We start from the raw sequence: 26,499 nt of genomic DNA, 5'->3' as shown, positions 1-26,499 counted from the left end.
CGATCCCAGCCCCATTCCCGGTCCCGTCAAACCTACGGGGAGCTGCAAGCCGGGTGGCTCTCCCCAGTTGCCAGCGCGCGCCTCCAGTGGGGACGGGACTGGCTTTAACTTAACCACCTTTGACTGGGCAGTTTACAGGGGAGGCGGGAGGCAGCTCTGTTATGCTCATCATTATCCTGAGCATGCTTTGCAAATGATGCCATTGTCACCACATCATTTTAAAAGGGTCTGGACCCCCCCCCCCCAGCGGTCTAAAGCTTCATTGAACCCAGACAAATGTTAGACATTCACATTGTTACTCATATTGTTCACTGTTAATCTGTTAAAATGAGGACCCCCCCCCCTTTTAAAATAATTTGTTCAGTAAAAGCGAGGCAGTCAAACCAAGCAGGGACTCATGGTATCTGACTCCTCCTTTATAATGGGCCAGAATTCAGTGCCATCTTTCACACTCACTTGGGGATATTGCTTTATCATTTTCTGGAAGCTACTTGCATGCAAAATGAAGGTTGGAACATTTGAATAGTGTCAGTAGTTTCATTCCATTTACATTGCCAACTAATGAAGGAACCTAACTAAGGCTGATGAGGCATTTTTGCTTAACGTGCTTTGTGATATAAAATATATTTTATTTTCAGTCCAAGTATTTTGTATTGCACTTGAAGTGTTTTATAAACATATATGGCTCCCCCCCCCCTTTTGTGCTCTTTCACCAGTATCTCTCCTGGTGATTGAGACAATGGATGGAGTGTTAAGATCGATGCTGTTCTTTGGAATATTGAATGCAAAGTTCATAAAATTGCTGTGTAGACAGCTATGTTTGCACAGATACATTCTTATGAAAGGGCGAGTGAGAAAGGCAGTACAGTACTTTACATTGAAAAAGGCAGGGTCCGCCTGGGTGTTCTTTTGTGTGGTCAAGTTGTGAAAATGCTTGGAGTCCTGTGAGAGGACCTGATGGGGGAACCCTCTCTCACTGGAGTGTGAATCTGGATCAACTCATGGCCACCGGCAAAGATGTGCTAGGGGATTTAAGCTTCTTTTAGGCTAATCCTTGTAACAGAGTTAAGCTAAACATTGTTTAGAAAGCATATGTATGTATGTGTGTTTGTACATATATACATATATGTACATATATGTATATATATATATATCCTACATTTAATTAAGATGATCTATACTTTTAGGATATGGTTCCATTAATGCAGAGGTTGTATTAGACAAGTGATTATTCCCTTAAAGATGTATAAACTTTATAATAAGCATAATCTTTTTTAAGTCTGACACAACCTTAAACCTTCCATTCTAAGGTAGGACACTTGTTCAGAATCACCATTTCTCTATTCAGTTTTCCACATGGTTCTTTCTGGCAGATCTTAGGAAGGCTGGCAGTTGGGCTTTCCTGCTGCCTGTAACACTACTAACAGAAGGCACTTCCCAGTACAGATTGAATTATTACTATTCTAAGATCATTTGTCTAAACTCAAGTCTTTATCTGAAAAAATATTCTCATGATTAATTTCTTCCAGAGTATAAAATTCTGTTGTTACATGGTTACTTATATGCTTGGGAGTAGAGGCCCTGTACATTGGTGAATAATCAGTGCAAGTCTTCTTGTGCAGTACCTGAAGGTGTGTGTCAAACCAAGCCAAAGGAAAAGTAGGACTATAGTGAAGATTATTTTTGGAACAAATTCTGTTTCATGAAAAGTGATCTTTTCTCTTCTCCATACTGTCTTCTTTGCTTGCACACACCCAAGAGTACTTAGGCTGCTTCATGATTCTGCTATACCTGACCAGTCTTTCACCATGGGCTGCGACCAAGCTTTACTTACTTCTCCATCATTATGTCTATATTCAAATACATAACACAGTGGTGTCAAATGATGCACATTTAATGGCACACATTTACCTGTAGTTACAGGCAAAATTAAAAAGAGAGTGGGAAATTGTAGTTAAACAGTGCTTAGGCCTGCTGTTCTATGTGTTAGATCTTGTAGGATTGTATGAGAGACAGGACTCCTTTTTGAGTCTCTCTGTAAGGATGAGTATCTTACCCTGGCAAAGTGGTAAATGTTTGTTTTGTTTTTATTTATTTTACCTGAGTATTACTCAACTCTGGTTTTATAGTGGTGCTGGGGACTGAACCTTGAGAGCCTCAGGCATGTAAGTCATTTTGCATAACCATAATGCTCTCTCTCCAACCCCTCCCCTCCAGTGTTTTAAGATATGTGATTTTCAAACAAACAACTCATTTAATTCTAGCCAGCTATTTCATCTGATGCTAAACAAAAGAAAATATGGCCTAGTCTCCTGCTGAAGGAAAAACTGTTTTGGATTCATTAAGAAAAGGTTAAATATATTAAATTCTTGGAAGGGCCAAGTGTGTAGGAGATTTCAAGAGACTTTATTTCTTATTTATTTATTCACTTATTTTGTTTAACCTTCTGACTTAAAGCCCAGTTCATTATCCTTATACTGGTGGCATTATCTCAGTTTCAAACAATAATGATGTGACCTAAAAGAAAGGCTCAAAAGTAGAATTTTATGTCAGTGTCAGCCTGTCCATGCTTTTGAGACAAACTTCATAAGGGTATTCTCGACGACCCGAACTGCCCCTGCAGCTACAGACAGACTATGACCCACATAGTCAACGACTGCCACCTCTCCAGATTCAAAGGAGGTCTCGAAACTTGACATCAGGCTCAACCTGACGCTGTTGACTGGCTACGGAAGAAGGGCAAACACTAGAAGAAGAAGAAGAAGAAGAAGAAGGAGAAGGAGAAGGAGAAGGAGAAGGAGAAGGAGAAGGAGAAGGAGAAGGAGAAGGAGAAGGAGAAGGAGAAGGAGAAGGAGAAGGAGAAGGAGAAGGAGAAGGAGAAGGAGAAGGAGAAGGAGAAGAAGAAGAAGAAGAAGAAGAAGAAGAAGAAGAAGAAAGAGTATTCTCAGCTGTGAAAAAAAAAAAAATCATCCTAGGTTGTAATTTGTGATTTTTATGTGCAAACATAAATGTAAATATTTCAACTGTATCATCTTGGGGGCAAGTTTCTTTTTCTAGTTTTTTTTTTTTCTCCCTATGAGATGAAAGAATGTGTATTCTTGGTTCTAAGGGTCTTTGAGTCTATTTAAAGATGCCATATCAATTTATGTTAAGCAGTACATGTTCAAACTTTTTCTCAGCTGACTTGATTTGGGGGGAAATTATCATTACTTCATTTTGGGGGGATGGGGTGGGGGAGTAGAGATATAGAGTGAAAGAGACTACAACATTGAAGCTTCCTTCAGTGTTGGAAACTGGACTCAAACTTGGGTGGCACACATAGCAAAGCAACACACTATTCAAATGAACTGAACTATTTTGATGGCCCCGCTTACTTTTTTTTTTTTTTTTTTGATAGAGACAGAAAGAGTTAAAGACAGCACAGCGCCAAAGCTTCCTTCAGTGTGGTAAGGAAAAGGCTAGAACCTGGGCCACACATATGACAAAGAAGAACACTATCCCAGTGAGTTGTTTTGCCAGCCCCTTGCTTCATTTTTTTTCCATAATGTGTTCACAAACACTATGTATCATTTGAGCTTTCAGGGAATTAAAGTGAACTAAAGAGGCCAGGGTGGTTGAGTGCAGGTGTTACCACGCACAAGCATCCAGGTACATCCATCTGCAAGGGGGAAGCTTCACAAATGATGAGGCATTGATGCACATGCCTCTCATTCCATCTCTCTCTTTCTCTCTCTCTCTTCCTTCCTTCCCCCTCCCCTCTCAATTTCTCTCTGTCCTATGGAAAAAAAAAAAGAGAAAGGAAAAATAGTTAGTGGGAGCTATGGCTTTCTGCAGGCACCAAGTCCCAATGATAACCACTGTGGCAAAAAATAAAATACAGTGAAGTACAATGGAGAAACATAAAAGTAAAACAAAAGCACAAACAAAAAACATGTTCAGAAAAGTGCTGCACATAATTATAAAACTTCTAGAATTGGAGGATAAACAGGTAACTAAAGAACATATAGGTTTAACATCAAAACAAAAGGATCCCAAGCAATATTTTAACTTTGTTGACTTCAAGGAGAAAGATTATTTTATGTATGTTGGTCAGTTTCCCAAAAATTTAGAGTACAGAAAAATGAATCTCTTGTTTGTGTGAGTCCTTAAAAAAGCAAGCTCATGTGTATGAAATGCAAGCCAGCTGTGTATGTATTTATTAGCATGTATACCAAAAGCTTAGGAATAGAGAAAAGTACAGTAAGTGGCTGTAGAAGATTTGGAGACTATGGATTTTCATTCTGATGAAACCCTGGTGTGATTTCACCAATCTAGATCACTTTATCATTCAGATAGAGACACAGAGAGACAGAGAGAGAGACAGCATAGCACCAAAACTTCCTCTGTTGCCAGAGTACCTCCCATGTGGTGACAGGGTTCCAATCTGGGTTCACACAAAGCTGTGCAGACACCCTACCTAATGAGCTATCTCTCTGACTCTGATTTTTATACCTTCCCCATCTCTCTTTCTCTACATGCATATATATATATATATATATATATATATATATATATATATATATATACATTATATTTCTTTTTATTATTTATTATTGGATAGAGACAGAAAGAACTTGAAAAGGGAGGGGGAAATAGTGAGAAAGACAGAGACACCTGCAGTATTGCTTCACTACTCATGAAGCTTTCCCCCTGCAGGTGGGGAACCAGGGGCTTGAACCTGGGTTCTTGTGCACTTTAATGTGACGCTGTTGACTGGCTACGGAAGAAGGGCAAACGCTAGAAGAAGAAGAATGTGTGTGATTAACCCGGTGGGTTAGCACTTGACACACACACACACACACACACACACACACACACACACACACACACACACACACACATATATTGCATTATCTTTATGTATTTATTGGATACAGAGCCAGAAATTGAAAGGTAAGTGGGTGATAGAGAGGGAGAAAGAGAGACACCTGCAGCACTGCTTCACCATTTGCAAAGCAAGTGGGGATCAGGGGCTCGAACCTGGATCCTTGAGCACTATAACATGTGTGCTCAACCAGGTGTGCCACCCCCTTGCTCATATATATATATATATATATATATATATATATATATATATATATATACTTTTTTTTCTACAGCAAAAATAGTATAAAGCACATATAAAAATACTGGTTTACATAGACAAACCACAATAACTAAGACATAGTGTGTGAAGTGAAACCTGTGAGAAGTTGTATTTGTTTTTTTTACTAATGGTTGTTGTTAGTCTAAAAAAATGACTGTTATTATTGCAGTATTTCTTTAGTGATAATTTCATACTCACCTACATGTCACATGTACAGGGAGTATAAAAACAATCTGTTGTTATTTGACCGCTCTGATGCTTGAACTACAAATAGTGATTTTGGTAGCAGATGGAACATTAAAAAAATGCCAATTTAATTTGATATAACCCATGTTGTGCAATAGATTTCAATAAGGAAACTTAAAGTGCCACGGAAGCTATGTGTGCACCTGCTTTTCTGTCCTCTTACTTGAAATAGAAAACAGCAGCAATTTCAACAATGAATTAAAACTTTATGCTGGAAGGTATTTTTAATTCTGTTTTTTTTTCTTTAGATAGAGATGGAGATGGAGAGGAAAAGAAGCAGAGGGAAGGAGTAAAATATCACAGCACCAACACTTCCTTTACTGTGGTGGGTGGTGGGCTTGAAACTGGGTTGTGTACATGACAAAGCAGAGCGCTATCCAAATGAGCCATTTCATTTGCCCACTGGAAGGTGTTTTGTTTTTCTTTAAGGAAAATTTTTTTTATTATTCTCTTTATTTATTTATTGGATAGAGACAGCCAGAAATCAAGAGAGGAGGGAGAGATGGGGAGGGAGAGAGACAGAGAGACACCTGCTGCCCTGCTTCACCACTTGCAAAGATTTTCCCTTGCAGGTGGGGACTGGGGGCTTGAACCCGGGTCCTTGCACACTGTAACATGTAAGCTCAGTCAGGTGTGCCACCATCCACCCCCTGAAAGGTGTTTTAAACATCTTCCATCCATCCAGTTATTTACAGGTCACAAGGAGATGTAATGACACATCTAGCTACACATTTAACTATAAGATACTGAGCAGTAGAACACAGGCCATCTGCTTTTCAGCAGTTTACCTTTAGATTCTTCACAGAGTAGACTAGAAATTGCATTCATTGAAGGGATTGTGTTTGGATCTAAAAGAATAGCAACTCTAGTTTGTTAACAGACGGAGCTAATTAAATTGATGAATTGTAATTACTCCTCTTCCCCGCCCCCCCCCCCCCCATCAGTTCAAGATACCAAAGTGGCCAAGCCTCAGCTTCACATGGTAGCCTTAAGGTCAAGATAAGTAATAATGTATATGACAGATGTGACTTGCTTAATATTATGGTCAGACTAGTTGCAGCTTCCATAACTCTTATGTTATCTGAAAACTTGATTTGTTTCAGGGATTTCAAAATACATTAAGGAATAGTTTTGGAGGAATTTTTGAGGAAGCATGTCCTGAAATACACTGAGGATTGGAGTATACTTTGGAATGGCAAATCTCAGTTCTCATAATCTATTTTGGTTTGCATTCTTCTGCACTATGTTGGTGATATATCCTCAGCTCCAGGTCTGCTTTGAGAGTCTGCTAAGTGTATCAGCCACAATCTTTCCACAATACCTATTTTCTCTTAGTTCAGACAACTAAGGATCAAAATAAAGTAAACTGAATTTCTAATCACTTAGTCTCTTTTGCTTTACTGATTTGAAACCAGGAGTTGGGGTTAGAAACAGTTACTTGCAGAGTAAAAAATATATATATATTTGGTGCCAGGTGGTGGTGCATCTGGTTGAGTGCACATGTTACAATGTGTAAGGACCTGGGTTCAAGCAGCCAGGCCCCAGCTGCAGGGTGACAGCTTTGTGAGTGGTGAAGCAGTGTTGCAGGTATTTCTCTATCTTTCTCTGTCTCTCTTTTTTAATATTTTTATTTATTTATTTTTGGACACAGAGAGAAATTGAGAGGGGGGGATAGAGAAAGAGACAGACGCCTGCAGCCCTGCTTCACTTATGAAGCGGAATTTCCCCCTTCAGGTAGGGACCAGGGTCCATGTGCACTGTAATGTAGTCAACCAGGTGTGCCACCACTTGGCCTCCTGTCTCTCTATTGCCCCCTCCCCTCTTGATTTCTGGCTCTCTCTATCCAATAAATAAATAAAGATAATACCATATATTTAAATATTTGAAAGCATTTGTAGTTGTTGGTCTTAGTTACTTTCTAGTTTATTGACAACATGTATATCTTGCATTTTGGAATCAAGATGGGGACTGTTTTAAGAGCAGAAGCTTTGGGGCTGGGTAGTAGCACACCTGGTTGAATATTACAATGCACAAGTTCAAACCCTTGTTTCCCACCTGCAGTGATGGTGGGCAGGAAACTTCACTAGTGGTGAAGCAGTGCTGCAGGTGTCTCTCTTCTCCCACTCTCTCTTTCCTTCTCAATTTCTCTCTGTTCTATCCAATAAATTAATTTTTAAAAACCTGAAAAAAATAGCAGAAATTTTGGTATTAATCATCTAGTCCTGCCACCACTGACTCTATATGTGGCCTCTAAATGTTAGTCTCTCCTCTATAAAATAGAAATGATAGTCATTACCTCCTTGTCTTTGTGAAACTGTCTGTTGAAAACATTTCTTAGACTTACTGCCATATAATAATCAATAATCGTTAGTCATGCATTTATCATTTGCATAAATTTGGTTTCCTTTACATCAGCTACTTCTTGTTACATACTTATTTAGATAAGCTTTTTGAAATTCAAATACATAATCATCTGTTGCCTGAATACAACCCAAACTGGGTGAGTCTTGAATCATCCTAATAACTTACTATCTACTTTTAGAATAATGGGAGTTTTCATGATGGGATTAAAAAAGGAAAATGCAATAGGCAAACCAGACATATTCCCAACTCCCTGTAAGGTAGATTTTAAACTGTGTCATTGTTTGGTTATTTGTTTCCACAGAGTACTGGTAGTGAAGTATATTTTCTGGGTCTGGGCTACCATGTCCTTATAACTTTTGTTTTAAATTTTCTTTACTGTTGTTCAGTAATGTTATATAGAAAATGAAAACTGCAGCCTAGTCATTGGATTTATATACTTGTGTTGAGATCCTTTATCCAAAGATTCTTATGACATGAGATCAGTTTACTGACTTAAGATGATAAACTTGAGAATGATTGTTTCATTTGAAACCAATCTAGAAGTGAAAAGTGCATTTATAAACTTCTAATTTGCTTCTGCTTCACTGGAAATCACTTTGATTTCTATACATACACAACTTTAATGAGATATAATTAGCATATAACAGAGAGTGAAAATATTTGTACATGTATCTCCCACATCTCCTAGTACAAGGCCTCATGTATTTTTTTTTTGAGTGAATAAAATAAATGGTTGCACTGCTGTTCTTTCATAGTAGAAATTAATATGACTATTGGTCAACATTATCTGGAGTGTTCAATCAAAGTATAATCTCAGATTAAGTTAAATTCAAATAATGTGTATCTTCTTTAGAAAGTCACAAAGCTGGAAATGCCCTAAATATCCAGCAATTGGGCAAACTAAATTCCACTGGAGAATGGTTAATGAACCTATATACATGAGTGTTATATATTCATTAACAGTGGTTTTGGGAGAACATTTATGATATGGAGATATATTTTATAACAGCTAAATAAGAGACTCTAAAGGATAGTGAGATAAATAACCAGGGCAATCATAGTAACAGCTAGTGACTTTTCAGGGTGTATAGGACAGTCTTACTGGATGCTTTACTTTACTTGGGTTAACTGAGTTTTGTGTGTATATGCTAGGTTAGTAAAGCTTGGATGCAGGAATTTCAGGTTTTTTTTTTTCTTGCTCACTATGATATTTATTTATCTCTCCATACTATGTATGTCAAGCCCGCTGTAAACTTTCTGGCTTAAAGCTGGAATCTCATTTTGAGTTCCGCCTCCTTTAGGATGGAGGTATGTGGCAAGGTAAATTTAAGTAACACTTGATCTCAGGATTGAATGTGTGCTAATCAGATATGTCCATAGTCAATTTCAGACTTCTTATTTGCTTATATCTCAGATTATGTAATTGGATTTTCCTTTCTTTGATTTCAGCAGTCCTCTCTCTCTCTCTCTCTCTCTCTCTCTGTGTACATGTGTATGGATATGTGTTTTGGGTTCATAATTTATTTTGTGTATGTGTAAAACATATAGGCGAGTACAGAGAATAATTGATGTTACTTAAAAAAATAAAACAATAGTTTTTGACATGTGAAATATAACTTTATCTTTAAAATATACATGCTGAGGGGGCCAGGCAATGGTGCACCTGGTTGAGCACACGTTACCATGTGCAAGGACCAGGGTTCAAGCCTCTGCTCCACATCTGTAGGGGGGAAGCTTCACAAGTGATGAGGCAAATACTACCAGTGTCTTTTTTTTAAAAAAGATTTTATTTATTAATGAGAAGATAGGAGGAGTGAGAGAAAGAACCAGACATCACTCTGGTATATCTGCTGGCGGGGATTGAACTCAGGACCTCATGCTTAAGAGTCTGATGCTTTATCCACTGTGCCACCTCCTGGACCATTACTGCCAGTGTCTTTTTACCTCTCTCCCTCTGAATCTCTCTCTCCCCTCTCAGATTCTCTCTGTTGTATCAAATAAAGAAATGGAAAAATGGCCACCATGAGTGGTGGATGCATAGTGATGGTATGAAGCCCCAGAAATAACCCTGGTGGCAATTTTTAAAAAATATTAAGTATGTGTTTTATGACTCCCTCTTTCACTTAAAACTGCTTATCAGTAGTTAATAATTTATTAGTTATAGAATTATTTGCTTTCTATGTATTATAGAGTCAGCTTTGATAGGTGATTCTTTCTTAGAAAAGTTTTCTATTTTATATGTTTTCAGATACACTGACATAATGCTAACAAGAGTGTGTTCTTATTTTTACAAATAAGGAAATAGCTCGCTTACTTGGTAGAGCTCCCACTACCATTTTAATTGAAATTGCATGAAGTTATAAATTAATTAAAAAAGATTTGGAGGGCTGGGTGATGGTACACCTGATTTAGTGTACACATTACAATGCGCAAGGACCCAGGTTCAAGCCCCCACTCCCCACTTGCAGGGAGAAAGCTTCACAAGCAGTGTCTTCCTTCTCTTTCTGTGCAGGTAATACACTCCAGGGTTCCATTGGTTTATATCGTCCAAGTTACAGGAGAAGACCAAGCCTGTGTTTTTTCGTAAAGAGAGTGACAAGTTTCTGGTGCTTGCCATCTAGAATAATGATCAAAATCCATGATCCACACTAAGGGAGGTATACCAATACTCTTTAGTTCTTCATATATACATTAGCATCTGTGCTTGGGGGGGAAAAAAGTCTAGTGAATGTGGGCTGTGTGTGTGTCCCTGGGAAATGAACTCAGGACCTGGTGCATGCATAGTACTATTGAGCAGTCTCTCAGGCCCAATTTTTTCATGTCTTATTTAGAAAGGGGATAGGGGGAATAGAGAAAATGGTGAGCTATTGTAACACCACTTCACCACACATGAAGCTCCCCTGCTGCTGCCTTTGGTCCTCTGATGTGATGTCTGGATTTGTACCCATGTCCTTGCACATATTAAGATTCATATTCTACTAGGTGAGTGATGTCTCCCGGGTTGTTACTGGGAAAATGAGGCCCAAATGTGCCTCTCATACTGTCTGTTTTGTCATTCTAACTCTACAAAGAATTGGAGAGAAGAGCATGGTTTCAGGCATTTTATTTAGGAAAAGTGAAAGCACACTCACAGAGAGGTGTGTGGGCAGAAATGGCCCAAACGGAGATGCTGTTTGGCTCTTCCGTTCACTTCTAAGACTCTCCTTCACTTCTTTGCTAAGCCACACCTGCCCCTATTATCACTTACTGGTGTTCATTCTTCTTCTTCCCTCTCAGGTGTTTTCCAAATTCTCTCTCAGTGATGGCACAAAAACAAAGGCTCCTTGTTATGAAAGTTCTGGGTTCTGGTAGAACTGGGATTTAGGGCCCTCTAGTCCTCATCTTCTCCTAACAAGCTCCTGATACATGAATTTTAGGGATGAAAATGTATGTCAAGTATCAGTGAAAGACTCTGAGAATGACAGTGTATAAATATCCACACTTTTCTAAATAAAATGAGATCTCTTAGCATCATTCTTTCAGTTTGTAGGTAACAACTTGCTTTCTTTTGGACCTGCCCCTACCGTTTTATTCCCTGGAGTTCTCTCTTACTCCAAAACTACGTATAGGGAGCTATGATGATTCAGGGCCCCAGTGGGGAGATAGCATCCTCAGTCTTACTGGCATCCCAGCAGAATAGCTAACCTGGCATAACAAGAACATTTATAAAAAGTTCCAGTAGTTCTGCAAGTGCTTCATATCTTCTTTCATGGATTGTCCTTTTTAGCTTCCCTCTCAGTTGATCTCTAGAAGCCCTCTGGACTTTTGCCCCCTTCACTTTTATTATTCTGAAGGCATGGCTCCCTCCCTTAGATCTCAGTAATTAAGATAGGACAATAGGTGTCTGCTTACCTTAGGTTAAGACGGTTTTCACTTCTGAGGAACTTCAGATATTAACTGCACTATGAAATTAGCATATTTACATTTTTAAATTTCTTTTATTTATAAAATGGAAATCTTGACAAGACTATAGGATAAGAGAAGTACATTTCCACACAATGCCCACCCCCAGAGCTCCATATCCAATCCCCTCCCTTGATAGCTTCCCTATTCTTTATCCCTCTAGGAGTATGGGCCCTGTGGGGTGCAGAAGGTAGAAGGTCTGGCTTCTTTAATTGCTTCTCTGCTAAACATGGGCATTGGCAGATTGATCCATATTCCCAGCCTGTCTCTCTCCTTCTCTAGTGGGGCAGGGATCTGGAGAGTGTGGCTCCAAGGCACATGGTGGGGTCCTCTGCCCAAGGAAGTTGGGTTGGCATCATACTTACATTTTTAACCTTAAAAAAATTTTTTTTATTGCATCTGGTAGAGCATACAAGTTACCTTGTTCAAGGACCCAGGTTCAAATCCCTGGTTCCTAACCTTCAGGAGAGGGAGATGCTTCATGAGTAGTGACTCTGTGCTTCAAATGTTTCTATCTCTCTCTTTCTCTTATTTGCCTCCAGGCTTTTCACTGGGGCTTGGTGCTGGCATTATGAATCCACTGCTCCTCCACTGCTCCTGGAGGTCATTTTTTCCATTTTATTGGCTAGGACAGAGAGAAATTGGGGATCGGTAGAGAGAGAGAGAAAAAGATAGACACCTGGAGACTTGCTTCACCGCTTGTGGAGTGATCCCCCTGCAGGTGGGGAGCCAACCCCTCAAACCTGGAATCCTTGCGTGGGTCCTTGCACTTTGTACTATGTGCACTTAACCCGGTGCACCACTGCCTGACTCCTTGGTGTTTCTCTTTCTCTTTCCTACTCTATACCTCCTTCCATCTCTATTATTCTCTGTAATGCGTGTGTGTGCGCGTGTGTGCACGCGCGTGCGCGCACACACACACCTGCCACAATTTGTGGATTTGTTGTGCAAGCACTGCTCCCCATCAATAACAAGTATTTTTTTTCCCTCCAGGTTATTGCTGGGCCTTGGTGCCTGCACTAAGAATCCACTGCTCCTGGAGGCCATTTTTCCCATTTTTGTTGCTCTTGTTGTTGTCATTATCATTATTGTTATTGTTATTGTTGGACAGGACAGAGAAAAATCAAGAGAGGAGGGGAAGCTAGAGAAGGAGAGAGAAAGATAGACACCTGTAGACCTGCTTCACCGCTTGTGAAGTGACACCCCCCCCCCCTGCACTTATACCAACTCTGGTTCTGCAAGAATAGTAACCACACATTATGAAAGGTTGAGCAGCAAGGGCCCAGCAATAGCGCACATGGCGAAAAGTGCAAGGACTGGTCTAAGGATCCTGGCTTCAGCCCCTGGCTCCCTATCTCATGAGGATCACTTCATAGGCGGTGAAGCAGGTCTGCAGATGTCTGTCTTTTCTCTCCCCCTCTCTGTCTTCCCATTCTTCCCAGAAAGATTGATTGAGTATCCGTGAGGAGACTAAGAAGACATGAAATCTAAATGTAATATGGGATCTTGGAACAGAAAGAGGACATTAGACAAAAACTAAGGAAATCTGAATAAATTGTGAGCTTTAATTAGAAAAATACCTAGCAAGATAAGAAAATGAAACTTTGGTTTTTTGTTTTTGTAAGTCCTAGTCATAATTTTTATGCTTATGAAAAACTTGTTTCTAAAGTACAGAATTGATAAGGCAAATGATGGAAATTCTTAAATGACTTGGATATTTTTCCAATGGAAATGTATTTGTACTGATAATATCTGTCTCCTGAACAAATGCAATCATTCACAGAATTGTTGCTATAATGTTCTTTCTTTTTTAGCTTAAAACATTATACTAGTGTTACTGAGAGTTGGTCTGTTGACCAGTACTAGTATGTAAACTATTTATTAGTCTGTGAACAGATAAAGTAAATTGTGGTACTGCTTTATTTACTCAGAAATTCTTTTTTTTTCAAATGGATGCCAGGTAAATAAACAGGGCTTAGTGATGTGATGACTTTGATTCTGGAACAAGCTGTCTCCATCACTGAGGATTTCACTGGTCTCCATTTAAGTAGTTCTGGTTTTTGCAATGTCATAGAAATGGAGAGAGAGAGCTGCCTTATTATCCCTTTACTTACTGTTACGTTTACTTGTTCTTTGTTGATTTAGAGATCAGACTATTTTTCAAATGGTATTAGTGACATTTACCAATGGCCACCTCTGTATTTTAATCTTCATTAGTTTCAGTGATTGGACTTCCTTCTCAGAGATAGTAGTGTAGCAGTTAGTATCTTTAGTAAGTCCAATTCGGAGTAAGGTTCCTCATGACATTCAGTTTTATAATCTGAAAGTGATTCTGATGACTGCATCTTTATGGTAAATTGTGAGGATTAAATGAGATTATACCTGTGAATGTCAAGCACAACTCTTGTCACATAGTAAGTACACAATAAAAGTGGACTGCTATAATAACAACATCAATAGTAACAGTAATTATAATAATTATTATTTACTGCTATCTGAAGCTGTCTGGATATGTAACAGAATTTTCCTTGAATACTTCAAAATGCACTCATCTTTTCTGGGGCTGAAGTTACTTAGCAGACTTAGAACTTATAAGATAAACACAAAAATGTGGATTTTCATAGTGCTTTAGAAAAGTAATGGAAGACATTAGTTAATCTTTAGAAACTACATTGGGCCTAATCTTTAAGAAATTGTGTTGATAAGCTTCCCATGATATTTATCTATAAAGAGACTCTTCGTTACAATTCCTTACGTCATCTTTGTAAGAGAAATTGAAGGCTAATGAATTCTATTTTCTCTCTAGATGTAAATTTTTCTATCATTAACCTGCACTAGCTGTTCATTAAATGTTTCCAGAAATAAAATCATCTGCCCAAATGAACAGTTACTGTCAAAGATAAATGCTTCTCATTTATTTCCATAGGATATATTGTTGTGTGTGTTTTCCCTTCTTTTGAACAGAGCAACTTTTATTTTTTTTTTGTCATCATGATACTGGCCAGCTTTTTCAGGCTGAGAGACAGATAGAGGCAGAGAGACAGAGGGAGATAAGACAGCACCAGTGGGGCCTGGCAGTAGCACAGCAGGTTAAGCACACATGGCGTGAAGCGCAAAGACTAGTATAAGGATCTGGGTTCGTGCAGGAGGGTTGCTTCACAAGTGGTGAAGCAAGTCTGCAGGCATCTATCTTGTCTCTCCTCCTCTCCATCTTCCACTCCCCTCTCTATTTCTCTCTGTCCTATCCAACAACAATGACAGCAATAACAACAATATAATAACAACAATGATAAACAATAAGGCAACAAATGGGAAAAAAATAGCCTCCAGGACCAATAACCCTGGAGGCAAAAAAAAAAGACAGCACCAAAGCTTGATGCTTCCCCCAGTGCAGTGGAGGCCAGGTTTGAACCTGGGTAACACAAATAGTGAAGCAGGTACCCTTCCACTGGAGTTATATTGGCAACCCATGGGGCAGAGCCTTTTCTAAGGAACAACAGAGATGGCCACTCATTAAATGTAATTGATTGGGAGTCTACACATTTTCCATAACCTCCCTATAATTTCTGTTTTATGCTCACCTACAGATATATATTGGGTCATCAAAGTCGTTATAACTTGATTTTAGGAGACTAAGAATGGATTAGAAGAGAATTTTAGGCCAGACTGAGACTTGTGACCTAATGCAAACTGCTTGGATAACTATAAATGTTGCTATCAGTTTTTACTCTTACTCTACAGCCATAGCAGTGAACATTTACAGTGTGTTTTTCAAGGTGGTCAAGTTTGTCACTTTACAGGTGGAAAATTTAAACTCAGAAACTTGAAGCAGTTCCCTGACGTCTACTAAATACAATTAACAAATGGTGAAGTTACTGGGATTCAAACCTATGCCCCATAATTTCTGCAGAAATCCAGAACATAAAGACACTAAATTATAAGCTAAATGCTTAGATTTCATATTGCAAAATTTTTTTTGAAATTCCAAAAAAAATGGGGATAAGGATTGCCGTATATATAGTCACACACACACACACACACACACACACACACACACACACACACACACACACACACACATATATATATACACATATATTGCAATGATAGTTTTAAAAGTACTAGCAAGTGCAGAACAAGAAAAGAAATGACTTAACAGAGGGAAGAGACAGAGAGTTGCTCCTATTTAAATGTGATTTGATATAGCTGTTTTGCCTCTTGCTGGTATCATTGTCAATATCCTGATTGTGTTATTGTACTTTAGTTTTGGAAAATATTCTCATTGGAGGAAAGTGAGTGATTGCCCTATATTTCTTAAAATAATTTATGTCACTTCCAGGAGATGAAACAATGGATATGACATGGGACTCTGAAACATGTGCTCCTGAGTTCTTATTTATTTATTTATTTGCCCTAGGGTTATCGCTGGGGCTCGGTGCCTGCAGAATGAATCCACTTGCTCCTGGAGGTCATCTTTTATCCATTGTTGTTGTTGCTGCTATTGTTGTTGGATAGGACAGAGAGACATAGAGGAGGTAAAGACAGTGAAGGGGATAGAAAGACACCTACAGACCTGCTTCACAGCTTATGAAGCAAACCCCCTGCAGGTGGGGAGCCAAGGGCTCCAGCTGAGATCTTTGAGCCAGTCCTTGGCTTCGCACTACGTGTGCTTAACCCCGTGCACTACCACCTGGCCCCCACATTCCTGAGTTCTATCCCCGGCATCACATGTGCTGGAATGGTATTCAGGCTCTTTCTCTCTTTCATCAATAATAAATAAATACAAGTGTAAGAAAATGTGTCAACTAAAATGAAAGTATTTTGGGGGGGCAGGTGGGTTACACACCTGGTAGGACACACGTTACCATGCATAAGGGCTCAGGTTCAGTCCTCCAGTCCTCACCTGCGGGGAGATGGCTTCACAAGCAATGAAGCAGTGCTGCAAGTATCTCCCTTTCTCTCTCCTTCTCTATCCCCACCATCCTCTCGTTCTCAAATAAATAGACATTGTTTTCTTGTTGTTTAGTGGTTATGTGCTAACATAAAATTATTTATGATCTGCATTTCTTGATAAATAAACTTGTGTTGGAGCTGCCTCTTTGTATACATTAGAAAGATATTTTGGGGGGGAGGAATACTAAATTAAAAAAAAACGCTGTTGCTAAATTTAGGGCATTGTTCTTGTGGGTAATATGAATCCTTGTTCCTCCCACTCCAGGGCCTTGTTGAATTCTAAGTGAAGTGATCCTTCTCTGCGTGGATTTCTTCTGGGAAAAGAGAGCTAGCCTATTCTTTATATTTGCTATAGACTTCTTTCTCCTTTTGTGCTGATGTTCCTCTCTTATGTCAGGACTTCTGATAGAACCTCCTAGTACTCTTTTGAATCACCTGGAGGACTTCACACCCAGCCCTAGAACTTGCATTTCCAACAAGTTTCCTGTTGGCTCTGGTGCTGTGGGTTAGAAGCCACATTTTGGGAACCATTTCTGTAAAAACTCAAAGCAATTTTGTAACTTCCTTAAGTTAGTCAATTTAGATGTTAATTTTCCTCCAGACACCTATTATTTTACCTCTCTTACAGTTGCTCTCAATTCCTATAAATGGACATCTAATCATGGTAGTTTAAACCAAGATTAGAGAAAGTACATCCAGCCCTCGCTTCTTACTTTACGTCTCCTCCCCCACCACCTACATAATTTGTTAGATTCTCAAATTATGACAAGCTTATACACATCACACCTGGGTGTGAAACTAAGCGGAGACTAAATTGAAAACTAAAGTAGAAACATGATGAGTCCTTGAGGAATAAAGCTTCAGTTTCCTTGTGAATTTGCATGTGCTTTTTGAGCTGAGAAGTAAGAACTCTGGGCACTGTGTTTTATTATTTTTTTTAAGACTTCCAGTAGCACATTTCCATTTCCTGCTGTTACCACCTACTCTTAGGACAGTCAAGAGACTTTATACCCAATCCTGGAACAACTTTAGTGCAAATTATTTTGTGGGTTATGATTCACTGAAGTTTGAGTAGCAGAAGTTCTTATATAAAGTAGGAAATTTTATTGTATTTCATGAGAGCTTTTAAAAATTATATAATATTTTGATGTGAGAGAGAGAATAACAAGCCAGAACACTGGTACATGCAGTGCCAGAGATCAAACCAGGAACCTCAGGCATGAAAATCTAATGTTCTACCAAGTAAGCTATCCCCAGATGCATTTTAAAAATAATTTTTATAATTCAAGGTCCACTAAATTTGTTTTTTATCCAGAACCTACTTTGTCTTACAGTGTCCTACAATGAAATTTATTGAATTAAAAACTAATGAAACACAGTTCACATATTTCCATTAAAGGCTTATTTATTTACTAATGAGAGAAAGGAGGAAAAAGAGAACCAGAGCATCATTCTGACACATACAATGCTGGGAATTGAACTCAGAACCTTATGCTTGAGAGTCCAACACTCTCCCCTGTGCAGCGCCATAGGCTGCTGTAGTCTGTATCTTTTTGTGAACCATGTCCTAGTTTAAGAGATGGAGAAGTAAACAAAAATTTACCACTTAGTGTGTTAGAGGTGATTTAAGTTTATGAGAATACAATACAGATTTATGGAAGAGAGGTTTGAGTTGGCTATGACAGATAAATTCTCCAGGAAAGGAAGGTTATTCTAGGTAAATATTGTCTCCTCCAGTGCTTCTTTTTTTTAATAATCACTACTTTAGTGCTTTACGTGCTTAGAACATTTAAGGTAAGGAGAGCAGAAAGGTAATGCTGATAACAGTTATAGCTGTTGGATTTTTATTACCTGCCATGCTTAGCATGTAAATACACTGTGCAAATATTACTTTGTTTGAATCCTACAAGAAACACTTGAAGAAATAAGACACTGATAACTCCATTTCCCACATTAGAAGATTGTGGGAAGCTTGTTTTGCCAGAGGTAGCATAGTGATATGACTGAATTTTGTTGTCTTGTTGACTGTCATATAGGCAGTTAGAGGTGTAATGGCTATTAAGTTTATCTAATCCAGCTCCTTTCAACCATTCTACTATATCAGACAAGTAGACTTTGGAATTTTGAACCCTTTGAGAGGTAGGCTGTTCAATCCTTCATAGGAAAGTTTGGACAGATGTGACTAGTAGAAAATTTTTCCTTTTACATGGAGTAGTTTTCTTCTCCATTTGCTGATTCAAACATGAGTTCCTTCTGTTAAAAAAGATACCAAAAATATCATATGTATTTATTAATTTATTTTAGCTTTTTGTATATGTGCAGTTGTGCTTGATGCTCACAATTCTTCCTTGGAACAGGTGGCATATGTTTGTTCTGATTAAAGAAAAGAGACAGGGCTTATGGTAAAATAGCTCACCTGGGTAGTGGATAGTGTTCCTGCTTTGCCATATGCAACGATCCAGGTTCTATCTTGGCTTGCACTGTATTGGAAGAAGGTTCAGTGCTATGCTCAGCTTGCTCTCCCATCCCCCCACAACCATCTTTCTCTCTCTCTGTCTCTCTCTCTCTGTCTCTCTCTCTCTGTCTCTCTCTCTCTCTGAGAAAAAAGTCAGCCTGGAGCAGTGAAGCTCTGCAATTGAGAAGGAGGGAGGAAGGAAGAGAGGGAAGGAAGGAGTAAAGAACAGTTGAGAATACAACTTCATGGGAGAACATCCTAGTTTATTTCTACATAAATATTTGCCGTGCCTGATTTGTGTATTCGGTATAGATGCATTCTAAGTACCATGAGCCTTCTGACCTGAATTTTAGATGTGATTTACCACTTTCTAGTAACAAGGCCTTGGACAAGTTACTAAGCTTCTAGTTCTTTTTTTTTCTCACAGAAATTTTGAGGATTTTTGATCATATAGCTTAAGAATTAGATCAAGTAGGTTACCCCTTATAAGAATATTTGAAACAGCAGGAGTCTGGAATCTAAAAGATCAGTTTTATTGGCTGTCTTTCTGGGTCCCTGTCTTTCTTTATTCTTTTCTTTTTTTCTTTCTTTACTTGGGGATTATTTGTTTACATTTAGCAGTGAAATATAGTTGTTTGTACATGTGTAACATTTCCCAGTTTTCCACATAATAATTCAACCCCCTCTAGGTCCTCCTCTGCCATCATGTTCCATGACCTGAACCCTCCCTCCTACTCCAGAGGCTTTTCCTTTGGTGCAATACACCATCTCCAGTCCCAGTTCTGCTTTGTGTTTTCCCTTCTGTTCTTATTTCTCAACTTCTATGAGTGAGATCATCCCATATACATCTTTCTCTTCCTGACTTACATCATTTAACAGGATTTCCTCAAGCTGCATTCAAGATGAGACCCCTTACAGAATAGGAGAAGATCTTTACATGGTATACATCAGACAAAATATATAAAGAGCTCACCAAACTCAGCAAAAACCAAACCAAAACAAACAAATAACCCCATCCAAAGATGGGGAGAGGATATGAGCAGACTATTCACCAAAGAAGAGATCCTAAAGGCCAACAGACATAAAAGAAAATGCACCAAGTTACTCCTTGTCAGAGAACTGCAAATAAAGACAACAGTGAGATACCATTTCACTCCTGTGAGAATGTCATACATCAGAAAAAATAGCAGCAACAAATGTTGGAGAGGTTGTGGGGACAAAGGAGCCCTTCTCCAATGCTAGTGGAAATGTCAATTGGTCCAACCCCTGTGGAGAGCACTCTGGAGAACTCTCAGAAGGCTAGATATGGACCTACCCTATGACTTTGCAATTCCTCTCCTGGGGATATATCCTAAGGAACCAAACACACTCATTCAAAAACATTTGTGTATGCCTATGTTCATAGCAGCACAGTTAGTAATTAGTCAAGCCCTGGAAGCAACCCAGGTGTCCAATAACAGATGAGTGGCTGAGAAAGTTGTCATCTTTATACACAATGGAATACTACTCAGCTATCAAGTTCCTTGTTGATATACCAGGAATAAGACTCTTCATCTCAGAGTACTGTTGGGGAGATTAAATTAGCTAACTCTTGTAAAGCTGTTGTAAAGGATTTAGTTAGAGTTGTGTGCAATAAATAAATATTAATTTACTTTCCATGGTTCAAATAATTTTTGGAAAATCTGTATATAGCATGACACTTACTTTTGTTAAATTTTAAATGTAGAGGTTTAGTCCCATTATATCATCTAATAGACAACTTGATTTTCTTTTTTTAAACTTTATTGAGATATAATTGACATGTAACATGTGTGTTTTCTAATTTAAATATATTTCAACATTCTTCACATAAAATTCCTTATTGATAGTTAAACTAACATTTTAGGGTCAGCAAAATAGCTCACTTAGATACTGCACTATTTAATTAGAAATTAACAGTATGCTAAATAATTAGGATGTTCTTGAACCAGAAATAAGTTCAGTGATATTGAACCTGAGATTTCTTTAAATTTTTGTAACATTATAGTTTTGAAATTTTATAACATAAGAACTCAAATAAGATTATGATAAAGCTATTCAGACATTTGTTTTGATTGGTCTTAAGGTTATAAGTTAAAGCAAGAATGGGCACATTTTTACTAGTTTGTATTTTGGTGGAAAAATAAGAGTGCATTTATTTACATGGAGAGACAATTCTTTAGAATTTGACTCTTTAGTTTATTACAAGTTTAGATCTCAATATGCAGAGTTTCTCCATTTTAAATGTAACTTCCCAAGGCTTGCTAATCTCTTTGAGGAAGTAATGAAATTCTGCAAGCATTACCAGCTGTTGTTTATAAAATGAAAAGAAAAAAATCCACTTAATGAAAACAATGTGCTGACAGCAGTATTTATTGTTTAAAACATAATAATCATGCTTATTATGTCTCCTTGAGACAGGACATGTCTTTTATTTATTTTTTTATAAAAAGAAACAATGACAAAAACCAAAGGATAAGAGGGGTACAACTCCACACAATTCCCACCATCAGAACTCTGTATCCCATCCCCTCCCTTGATAGCTTTCCTTATCTCTCTGTGAGTATGGACCCAGGGTCATTATGGGATGCAGAAGGTGGAAGGTCTATCTTCTGTAATTATTTCCCCACTGAACATGGGCGTTGGCAGGTCGAGCCATACTCCCAGCCAAGACAGGACATATCTTAAATGTATCAGAAGACATTGAGAATAATGTGCTTTTTAAAAAGTGCCTTTAATTATATAAGAAGTTTGAAGAATGCATTATCAAAGGTCTTAGATTTATAGAGTTAAATGGGCAAGACTGCTGAATTGGAATGTAATTTATTTTTGGAAACATGGGAAGGGAACATAGACAGTTGGGAAGAATTTCCATACCAGGAGCCATATACCTTATGAACTTCAGAAGACCTTAAAATCTGCTTGATGATCCTTTTTTGAAATTATAGAAATAGTGTTGAAATAGTGTAGGGTAAAAAAGAATAATCAGGAAGCATAATGCAATCAGAACCTCATAGCCTCTTATGGGAAGCAGCATTTGGCAAAGCCTGCTAAGCTACTGTAAATGAATGTTAATCATGGTCTATCAGCTACTCATACTATCTCTATTACCTAATTTGAATATTTATGACCCTGTAAATATGTTTAACAGTGAAATTACAGTGTTTATGGAATCAGATTCCAAAAAGCATGCAACCCTTTGATAGAAAAAAATTATGTTTAAATACTGCAAAATTTAAGATGACTTTACCATTTAATAGTAAGATATGCCTTGTGGGACAAGTATTTCTGACTAAAATGATAACATTAAAAAAAAAACAAGTTAAAATTGACTCCTAAGATACATGTGATTTAACTTTGTTGGATCAGATACAATTTAATTCATTTCTTGATGAAATTTATATAATTTTGATTGATTATATCCTTACTTGCTTGGAAATTATTAATAAACTTTTTATAGATAAAACAGGCTTTGGAATTATAGCAGTAGTATTTAAAATTAAAATAATAGATGGGAATGCCCCTTGAATTCTATAATCTGTGTTTGGGAGGAGGAGGAGACTTGACTTTCTGCCAATGCTTTATTTCTTTACAAACATAAACTCACTAAAAGGTATTTATCCCTTCTGAAGGATATAATCATTCTTTGTTCTTCTGGAGAGCATCATCTAATAGGAAACTACAACTTATACTAGAACAAAGAAGAGTGTAATTAAGATGTGTCTCAGTCATATATTTTTTTCTGTCTTTTGTTAAAACAGAAACACATACTCATTTAAGTAAATAAAATTGTTGGTGGGTGAAACCTTTAAGATAAATATAGTACAGCTATCTGCTTATTTCATTTTGATTTTTCTTTTTTTAATTTTTTAAAAGATTTTATTTATTTATTGATGAGAAAGATAGGAGGAGAGAGAGAAAGAACCAGACATCACTCGAGTACATGTGTTGCTGGGGCTTGAACTTAGGACCTCATGCTTGAGAGTCCAGCGCTTTTTCCACTGTGCCACCTCCTAGACCACCATTTTGATTTTTCTAAACTATTAACAGATTGTCATTTTATAAAATTTGGGTATATCTGGTTACTTTAAATTTTGAGATTAATTGAGATTGACTTGGGCCAACTTTTGTGTGTTGTCATTGATATACAGTAGAGAGAAGTCAGTACAAGGCTGAATCTTCTAGGTAGCACCACGTCTGTGTAGAATTGTAGTTTATTCAGTCTGATCAGATTATTGAATCTTACAGGGCTTAAGTGGCCTCACTTTTGTGGGATTGTTGGAAGGGTAGCTTGTAATTGTGTGTGTGTGTGTGTGTGTGTGTGTGTGTGTGTGTGTGTATAAATACACACATATGAAAGTGCTAAAAATATATGCCAGAATAAAGTGATAGTTCTTATGACTCATCACACAATCAATGATAGAGCCTCTTTATATTGTTGCTTATTTAAAATCTTTCATCTTTCCACAATCCTCATTTGGGAGGGTTAGCTAGTTAGTTGATACACTTTTCTTTTAAAAGCACGGCGTAGGGGGCCAGGCAGTAGTGCAGTGGGTTAAGCACACTTGGTGCAAAGTGCTTGGACCGGCAAAAGGATCCTGGTTCCAGCCCTGGCTCCCCACCTGCAGGGGATGGGGGTCACTTTGCGAGCAGTGAAGCAGGTCTGCAGGTGTCCATCTTTCTCTCCCCCTCTCTGTCTTCCCCATCTCTCTCAATTTCTCTCTGTCGTATCCAACAATGACAGCAATAACAACAATAATGATGAACAACAAGGGCAACAGAGAGGAAAAAAATAGCCTCCAGGAGCAGTGGATCTGTAGTGCAGGCACCAAACCCCAGCAATAATCCTGGAGGCAAAAAACAAAACAAAACAAACAAACAAAAAAACACCTTAGTGTGCCTCTGGTCCTGGGTTTGCTCTCTGACTGTCAGTGAATGGTGGACCAGTGCTTTCATTGGTCTTGCCCCCTTTTCCTCTCTGTCTCCTTCTTCCTCTGAAAATATGTAAATAAAATTTGGACCAGGAGACAACTCAGTGGCATCAAACATGTACATGGTCCTGGTTTTATTTATTCTCTAGAATAAAGAAACAATTAAGATTGACAAAGGGAAATATGCATAAATGGCTTTCTTTCATGATAGATAGGGAGATAGAGAGAAAGACACCATGGCTTAAAAGCTTCCTTCAAGGCAGGAGGGGCCCAAGTAAAACTTAGGTGGCAAACATGGTTCATGGCATGCAAGTCAGGTATTTTGAAAGCCAGCTTTTAAACAACATTTTAACAAGATTTGAAAGATTTGATATATTTTTATTTTAATTCCTAAAATGGTATTGAGTTTTATTTTATTGATTATATGTGTTCTTGTCTGCCTTACTGGTATAGTGCAGGAGTTTCTTGTTTCTGTTAAAAGCCAGAAAGTAAATATTTTAGACTTTGTAGGTCTTATAGTTAAATCCACTCTGTATTACCATTGTAACCAAGACCAGCCATAGACAATCACTGGACATAATTCCAGTAAAGTTGTATTTATAAAAACAGGTGGTGAGGGCTGGCAAAATTGCTCACTTGAATAGTGCGCTTGCTTTGTCATGCATATAACACAGGTTCCAGCCTGGCTTCCACGGAACTGTGAGAAGCATCAGTACTATGGTAGAGAAATTAAGAAGGGAAGGGGAGATAGAGAGGGAGAGAGAAAGAGAAACACCTGCAAACCTACTTCAAAGCTATATACCTTTGAAAAGTTCTATTGATTTCAACATTCTTTCGTTTCAAAATATAATTAATTATTTTTTTTTACTATTACCAGGGTTATCACTGGGCCTTGTTTCCTGCATGACAAATTCTCTTCTCCCAGTGGCCTTTCCCCCCCTTTTTATAGAGACAGATAAATTAAGCTGGGAGAGGGAGAGAGAAAGAGATGCCAGAAGCACTGCTTCACCTCTTGTGAAGCTTTTCTCCCCCTGCTGTAGTTGGAAACTGGGAGCTTGAGTCCAGGTCTTTGCACATGGTAACCTGTGCTCTACTGGGTGTGTCTCCCCCACCCTGTTCACATTCTTTTAGCATCTTGTTTATTTAGTTCTTTTTATGAAAGAGAGACCAGCTCTGATATGTGGTGCTGTATCATACCTGGGCCTCAAATGTACAAGCACTGAACTATCTCCTTGGCTCCTATATACCCTTTCCTTTCCTTTCCTTCCCTTTCCCTTTCCCTTTCCCTTTCCCTTTCCCTTTCCCTTTCCCTTTCCCTTTCCCTTTCCTTTCCCTTTCCTTTCCTTTTTTCTTTTTGCCTACAGGATTATTGCTAAGGCTCGGTACCTGCACTATAAATCCACTGCTCCTGGAGTCTATTTTTCCCCCTTTTGTTGTCCTTGTTGTTTATCATTGTTATTATTTTTGTTGTTATTGCTGTCATTGTTGCTGGATAGGACAGAGAGAAATCGAGAGAGGAGGGAAAGACAGAGAGGGGGAGAGGCAGACACCTGCAGACCTGCTTCACCACTTGTCAAGCACCCCCCCCCCCCGCAGGTGGGGAGCCAGGGGCTCGATCGGAATCCTTATGCTGGTCCTTGTGCTTTGTGCCATGTGTGCTTAACCTGCTGCGCTACTGCCTGGTCCCCTATATACTTTTTTAAAGGGTAAATATATGTATTTTACAAACACAAATATTTCTTGAGCTGTGCCTCTTAAATGATCTTTGTTGACTTTTTGTCTCTAATATGTCATAAACTGATGCTTTTACAAGATATAATCAAGTTAACTACAAAAATGAAAGAAACAGAAACAAAGATCATATGCAAAACCCCATTTTAATGATTTTTTAAAGAAGCAATTAAATGTAAAAACATAATGACTTTTCTTTCACCCTCTCTTTTTTAAGTAACATCCTTGTTCTGCTAGTATTTTGTGTACTACAATATACCAAGTAATATTTGAGTAGAAAGGACATAGATATTAATCAAACACCCTTACTCTGTTATGCCCAGATCTGCTGGCCACATATATTCTGCTCTTGATGTGTAATTATTCTTCTAAAATTTAGACACTGACATTGACAAAGAAATAGGCTACCCAGAGGATGAAAGTGGTAGGTGGGAGAAAGGATGGATATCCTTTCGTATTGGATGTTAGTTGTTTTATTTCTTAATAAAACAACAGCAAAAACAAAAACTTAAAAAAAAAAAAAGAGTCAAAAAACACACAGTTTTTAAATGTTTACTCCAATTTTTCCCCCCTTTGGTGATTAGTAAAAAACAATTGGCAAACTAGAACTGGCCCACCGGCGATCCTTTTTTGGAAGTCTGTTCATGGAAATCCTTTTAAAATACCAATATGAATCACTGCTAAGTAGAATTAGTCATTAAAGAATGTAATTGACCCTTCTTTTTAAAAGTAGT

The 26,499-nt window shown here is 38.1% G+C and overlaps 1 protein-coding gene across 5 annotated transcripts in view; it reads left to right on the top strand.

The window, feature by feature from the left end:
• The window catches only part of SRGAP1 (SLIT-ROBO Rho GTPase activating protein 1), a 299,865-nt gene that overhangs the window by 1,218 nt on the left and 272,148 nt on the right, over positions 1–26,499 (top strand). The gene's annotated exons all lie outside the window — the stretch shown is intronic.

This window comes from Erinaceus europaeus, chromosome 7 (assembly GCF_950295315.1).
Source record: "Erinaceus europaeus chromosome 7, mEriEur2.1, whole genome shotgun sequence".
Classification (NCBI taxonomy): domain Eukaryota; kingdom Metazoa; phylum Chordata; class Mammalia; order Eulipotyphla; family Erinaceidae; genus Erinaceus; species Erinaceus europaeus.
The sequence above is the reverse complement of the archived record's forward strand: the minus strand, read 5'-3'. Positions and strand labels throughout refer to the sequence as shown.